Genomic DNA, 7,606 nt, shown 5'->3' on the forward strand with positions numbered 1-7,606 from the left:
AGTAAAAGAACTTTCTATTTTGGGCTTAGTGACATAGCCCAAACCAAGCAGAGAGCGGCAGGCTGTAGCATGAGTTAACAGTCTTTCTTCAAGGGAGAGAACCTACAAGCAGACAGAAGGACCTTCCAAAGTACATCATCTGCATACTAACGGGCAGCCTATTTGCTTGTCTTTCTGCGGACAGAAACATTTCAAAGTTCAAAATTGAACAATCCCTAATCTTCAGGGTAGGCTGATGAGTAAATCCTGAAAAATTTCTTCCATCATTTCGCCAGGAATTCATTGATGTCCACTTGTGTACCTAGGGCTGGACTAAGTATTGTCAGAGAAGAGAATTTTGTCTTCAAGGGGAATTCTAGCCACCCCAAATTATAATGATTTGAGGAGTGCCTAAAACATTTGCCTAAGAATATGCTTTCCCCCTTAGTACTTTTCCCTGCCTGAAATCTCACATTGCTGTAGGGTCCCAGGTCCCAAGAAGCCTCCAAGAGTACACAGAGGTCATGCTTACAGGAGGAGCAATCTATTTAAACCATCAGCTCCTGTTAGCACAGAACCACAGCCTGGAAGAATAGGACAGAAGACAAGTGAGTTCCCCCCACTTTTGTTTCGGCAAACTTTATCTTAGGGAAAGTTTCAAATATGCTGTGTAACGTAAAACGAAAACACCAATTTATTGTGCTTACAGATTCGAGGTGTCAGAAATTCAGAAAGAGCACAGTTGGGATAGCTTCTCTCTGCTCCAAGCTATCTGGGGCCCCAGCTGGGGAGATTCAAAGTCTGGTGATGACTTCATAACTGGGAGCTAGAAGCATCTCAGGTTTGTTTACTCACATGTCCAGTGTCTGAGCCTGGAGCACTCAAAAACTCGGACTGCTGACCAGAGCACCTACACACAGCCTCACCATGTGGCACGGCTTCCTCCCAGCTTGGTATTCTCAGCATAGACTTCTTACAGGGCACCTTAGGGCTCCAACTCCAAGCATTCCAGTCAGCAGGTGGATGCTAGATCATCACTGTTTATCACCTAACCTCAGAAATCACATTGTCGCTTTTGCTGTGCTCTGTTGGTGGCAAGCAAGTCCAAAGCTCACCCAGACTCAAAAAGAGTAGAATCACACTCCCCCTTTACAGAGGCAGGGGTAAAGCTGCAGAAGAGCATGGAAGCATGGCAGATACTGTCGCTCTACTTGGGGATGGGATGGTCAATCAAGCCTGCCTTTCCAACATCAACCAGAGAAATGTTGCAAATCATGGGAACCTGGTGGAGGAGAGAAAGGTGGGGGAGCTTATTTGTTTGCAGGGTCACATCCTACAGTCGTGTAAATTATACCCTTAATAACCAAGGGGGTGACTGGGCTGAGACCAAGTCCACTTGCTGTGCCTGTGCCTGACTCTGGGGCTGTGTCGCCGGGAAGAAGAGGCACCTGCTCTAATTCATGTAAGGTACCACAGGGACAGGAGGTGTCCCTGGATGGATAGTAAAAGGTCATTCAATCTAACTGACACTTCTTAGATACCTATTGAACACATGCTACTTTGAAGAATATTATCTTTTTTTTGGTTTAAGTAGCACCAAGTTGACTAAGAAATATCTCAAAAATGGTCCTGGATTTACTCATATACTTGTTAAATGGTGCAAGTTTCTAGCCATCAGACAACTGTTGATTGCATTGGTCTAGAATGTTCTAGATGTATCTTGAAAGAAGCTAGGACACCGTGTCCCAATGACCATAGGCCCAATCTGACCCATCTGCCGCAAGCCTTGAGTGAATGCAAAAAGTCATTACAGGATGGATAGGAAACAAGGCCAAACAGAACCGAGGGCTTTCTTCTCTTCTCTGCAGTCCCTATTCTTCATTAACATAGCTTTTATGGTTTGATTAAATCCCCAGGGAAGCAAATGCTTTCATTTCTGTTTATGGCTATCAGGAAAATAAAATAATGTAGATAAGGCCAGGTAATTTCCAAGGATTTTAAGGACCAGGAGAACATCAGACCAACCTGAGTTTGATAAGGGCAGACATGTTACAAGGAAACTCACTCAAGTCCAGATAGAAGTCTCTGTCGGTGAGAGTATTAAAAAGCTGTGATCATGTTGATCTAGCAATGCTACTGGTCAACAGCTGGGTTGAGGAAAGCCTCAAATGGCAAGGTCTAGAGCACCTTTTTTTAAAAACTTATTAGGCCTCAGGTGTTGAGTGTTAAATTAATTGCACTTTTTAGTTCAGATCACATTCCCTTAGTCGGTCCATACAAGGCCACTCTTAAATATGGATGCCTGTATTTTCTCCTATTTCCGCTCCTCACTCCTATCCTACCTCCCTGCAAACAACCATTCTAATCCAAGGTCAAACAACCATTCTAATCCAAGGTCAAACAACCAATCTAATCTAAGGTCAGTTCCAGGACCCTGACGGGGCCATGCATTTCTGGTGTGAGGACTGGAAAGGGATGAAGTTATGCTGGAACCATTTGAGAAGGATAAGTCAGGTCTCAGTGGATGACGGATGCCTTGTCCTGTGTGAAGCAGTCAGCCCTTTTGTGAATCTCTGGATCTTTCTTGTCACATGGCAGCCATCTCCAAGTTTTAACCTTTGCTCCTCTTTCTGAATGTGAAGCTTATATTATATTTTTTCTGTCACAGGCCCACTTAGTGGTCAATATTTTCCAGACCCTGATGTTTGTTGATGCATACAACTGATTAGTACTTCTGTTCTTTTGCATTGTGTCAAAGCCCACCCCTTTCTCATTCACAACTGCACACAATAACAGTAATGCCTGTGGTATTCAGTGTGACTCACATCCTTGCACGATTGACTATTATCCAGGCTTCTTCTGAATACTGAAGTGTAGTTCTAAATTCACAAGCATAATCCAGAAATGTATTAACAGTTTGGTTTTGGGGGGGTTGCCTTTCTTCCAGAAATCTGAAAATTCCATTGATTCTTTTCTGAAAAATTGTAAATTATGACTTCTGTCTTCTTCTAGAAGTTCTCCTTGTGTTTATCCTCATTTGACAGCTGAGAAAACATCAGCATGAAAATAACAGCTTTCTCTGTAACTTAAGTGTTTCATTGACCTCCATACACAGTTATTTTAAGAGGATTTAGATATATCTGAATGGCCACTAAGAATTTCTGATGGATTTGAAACCTGACCTGTTTAAAGGAGTTTGTCCTGGACAGTTGAATGCTGGCCTGTCCAGGTGACCTTGAGTAAGGACCTAAGGACCATCAGTTCTTCGTTGTGCAGGTCACAGGATGTTCTCCAAGGGCCAAAGGCAGGATGGCTCAGGGCCAGATGTCCACCATTTGTGGCCAAGCCAGTCAGAGCGGCTGCCTTGTGAATATGAGCCCAACCACTTCACCTGTGTCCTGTGACAACAGCATTAAGAGAAAAGATGTTTCTCTGCCATCTCCAAGACCAAGTGAGGGAGTAAAGTACTTGGGCCCTTTGCCTTGGCCTCAGGCAGGTCTATCTGAACCAGCCCCAACGATTCCTGTGTATTGTCACCATGTCTGACTCCCCAGTTCCCGTGGAGCTTGTACACTAGCCATGGTGTTCCCACAAACTGCATCCACCCAAGTATAAAGTGCCCAGGGAATGTAGCCCTGCTTGATCAAATTAAGTAGACACAGATCCCATGAGGATATTTCTGGGCTCAATTGACACCCTCCTCTTTCATGTACCGACCAGGAGTGATGTTGCAAGTGAAACCTGCTAGAAGTAAGAATTGGGGAATGTTTGTTGGCAGGGCCACCTCCTACAGTTGTACCCTGAAGAAGACTCCAAATGAGGGGGTGAGTGGGGGCTGAAGCCCAGCCTGAGCTCTACGTTGCCAAGCCTAGCATTTTACTCTGGGGCAGTTTTCTCCAAGGGGGGAAGAGGTGTCTTTTCTAATGCACTTAAGGACACCTATGGGCGAGACGTTGTCTAAAGAGATTGCCATACAGGTCCAAAATTGGTCACATAGGAGGCTGCTCATGGCAGCAGTGTTTTGGGTGGTGGGAAGTCAGAGGCACTGGGGGTGCCCATTACTGGAGTACTCTGCAGCAGTCAGGAAGGATGGACTGGATGTGCACATAGCAATGTGGATAGGTCTTACAAAATGTGGAGTGGAAACAGTAAGACACGGAGTGAGACCTGTAACACAATGCTATTGTGTAAATTAAAATACATGCAGAGCAGACAATAACACATCCACATGAACACATAGAAGCCAAAAAATATGAGTAAATGGATTAGAATGGTGGTTTGCAGGGAGGTAGGATAGGAGTGAGGAGCGGAAATAGGAGAAAATACAGGCATCCATATTTAAGAGTGGCCTTGTATGGACCGACTAAGGGAATGTGCCCTGAACTAAAAAGTGCAAGTGTCTCTTGGTTAGATCCCCATCCTGATATCCTGGAGTCACTAACTCACATCATTGGCTTGTTGATGTTTAAAGACCTCCAAAGAGGTCTGGGATGCCTTCTAAACCATGTGAATCCAAAGCCAGCATCTCTCCCTGCATTGTCAGCCCAGGCTCCTGCTTTTTATCATTAAGAATGACAGAGACCACGAGTAGATTTCAAATGTTCTCACCACAAAAAAGAAAAATGGTAAATATATGCTGTGATATATTAGCTAAAGCTATGGTGGTAATCATTTTGCAGTACAGAAGTGTATCAAGTAACACATTGTACACCTAAAACTTACACAGTTTTCTATGTCAATTGTATCTCAGTAAAGCTGAAAAAGGAAGGAAGGAAGGAAGGGAGGGAGGGAGGCAGGAAAGAAGAGAAGAAGGGAAGGGGGAAAGAAATGATGGAGACCAGAACTGGCTCCTGTAGCTCACTGCAAGATCTCAGATTGAATTTGGATTCTGAGGCTACCTTTCCCACCCTCTCTCCTATTTGATTCCTAGTCTAAGGTATACCATATTTGTTTATTTACATACTTGTTTATTGGATTTAAAAGTATCTTTCTTGGGGCGCCTGTGTGGCTCAGTCATTAAGCTTCTGCCTTTGGCTCGGGTCGTGATCCCGGGGTCCTGGGATAGAGCCCCGCATCGAGCTCTCTGCTCGGCAGGAAGCCTGCTTCTCCCTCTCCCACTCCCCCTGCTTGTGTTCCCTCTCTCGCTGTGTCTCTCTCTGTCAAATAAATAAATAAAATCTTAAAAATAAATAAATAGGGCGCCTGGGTGGCTCAGTTGGTTAAGCGACTGCCTTCGGCTCAGGTCATGATCCTGGAGTCCCTGGATCGAGTCCCGCATCGGGCTCCCTGCTCGGCAGGGAGTCTGCTTCTCCCTCTGACCCTCCCCCCTCTCATGTACTCTCTCTCATTCTCGCTCTCTCAAATGAATAAATAAATCTTTTAAAAAGTTAATTAATTAATTAATTAATTAATTAATTAATTAATTAAATAAAAGTATCTTTCTTCTGTGTGAGGGAATGGGTGAAATAGGCCATGGGGATTAAGGAGTGCCTTGTCGTGATGAGCACCAGGTGATGTGAAGAATTGTTGAATCACTGTATTGTACACCCGAAACTAATACAACACTATGTTAACTAACTGGAATTTAAATAAAAACTTAAAAAAAAATAAAAGTATCTTTCTTCTGAGAAGCTCAACTCATAATTTTTTAAGAGGGGTGCCTGACTGGCTCAGTCGGTGGAGCATGTGACTCTTGATCTTGGGGCATGAGTTCAAGCCCCACATTGGGCATAAAGATATTACTTAATAAAAAATGAAGAACAAATAATCTTTTAAAACAATTTTAAGGAATGGCCACTTAATAATGACCAAGAAATTATGGTATCACCAGATGACTAATCAAGAAGAAATGAGCCCAAATTAAGGCAAAGGAGATGTGAGTTGGCTCCTGATGAAGTATATGGCAAAAAAGGAAAATTCAGGCTGGATTAGGCCATGGACAGAAGGATGGGAAGTTCATCTCATTCCACAGCCCTTCAAGGATCAGAGCAGGAGACCTTACATAGTCTAGACTCAAGGCATGCCTACCTGAAAGCAGGGAAAGGCCAAGGCTCCTTATAGATCTGGTAACACTTCAGAAGAATGGCTAATGGCTCTAGCCAACTGAATTTTTTTTTTTTAAGATTTTATTTATTTGACAGAGAGAGAGGACGAGCAGGAACACAAGCAGGGGGAGTGGGAGAGGGAGAAGCAGGCTTCCCACTGAGCAGGGAGCCCGATGCGGGGCTTGATCCCAGGACCCTGGGACCACGACCTGAGCTGAAGGCAGACGCTTAACGTCTGAGCCACCCAGGCGCCCCGCCAACTGCATTTTTTATTCCTAGCAGCTGAACAAGAACCTATTCCTAGAGGAAAAAGGAGTCCTGGGAGCCTGTCTAGGATTCCAAGAGCTCAGATAACCTTTTATGTCTGCCCTCCCAAGCCCCTGGAGAATGGATGTGTTCACTATTGATTTTCTTAACCACTTTTTAGAGGCCAAGGGAAGGGGAATCTTAAATGTTAATGTCCATTTAGTGGCTGAAACTTTCAAATAATCAAATAAATAGTACCTTTTCTATCAAAGCTACATTTGGCAGTTATCCATGCAGAAGCAGGATACAAGGTTTCTCCTAAACGCAACTTCCTGGAGGACTTGAGCAAGGCCAGACAGGGAAGACACGACATCACTGCAGTTCCCAGTGAGCTCCTCAGAGCACACAGGTGCGTGGGTCCATTCCACCGACTGGCAGTTCCCAGCCCTTCTCAGCGGGGGCCCAGCACGTGCCTGAGAAAGTTTCCCTCTGCTGCCTCAACCAACTGCTAGAGAATCAGGAATTCTAGGTCGCATACCAGGCTGCTTAAGCAATGACGAATCTGCTTCACTCCCTCCTTTGTTTCCTAACCGAGAGTGTAGTCCAGTTTCAGTGTGGAGGCCAGAAATGGCTGATGACATCACCACTTCCCCACAGCGGTTCACTCCATCATCTCAGCAGGTAAACCACCTTCCCTACACTTCCTTTGGAAGGCCAAAGCTAGAGGTGGCAGTCCTTAAACAGGGCACTCAACCTATCGACTCCTAGCAGACCACAGTTTTCAAAACAAACCTCCAGGAGGTGGAGAGTTGGGCCAATAGTACTGAGACCTGGTGGCTACCATGGGCCCTGCTGTATAAGTGTATGGCCTGGAGCAAGTCTGTGCGTATTCAGTGCCTTTGGATAACCTTTAAAGGGATGCTTTGACGTGTGCCTTCGGCTCAGGTCACGATCCCAGGGTCCTTGGATCGAGTCCCTCATAGGGCTCCTTGCTTAGCAGGGAGCCTGCTTCTCCCTCTGCCTGCCTCTCTCTCTCTCTCTCTCTCTCTCTCGGACAAATAAATAAATAAAATCCTAAAAAAAAAAAGTGCTGTTTTGACCTATCTCAGCAATAAGATTTTCTACAACTCTGGGCTAAAAGAGGAAAAGGGGCTGCAGTTGCTGCAGAAGACTTCTGGTGGTAACTTCACCTACCTAGAAGAATTAGAGCCGTGTTAGAGCCACATCAAGAAGACACAGACCCAGGGCTGCGAGCACAGCCACCTGGGGACAGGTGCATGGTCCCCACCACTTGGGGATGAATTTTGGAATAACCACCGGCTCACTGGAGAACACAG

Source organism: Neomonachus schauinslandi, chromosome 7 (genome assembly GCF_002201575.2).
Source record: "Neomonachus schauinslandi chromosome 7, ASM220157v2, whole genome shotgun sequence".
Classification (NCBI taxonomy): domain Eukaryota; kingdom Metazoa; phylum Chordata; class Mammalia; order Carnivora; family Phocidae; genus Neomonachus; species Neomonachus schauinslandi.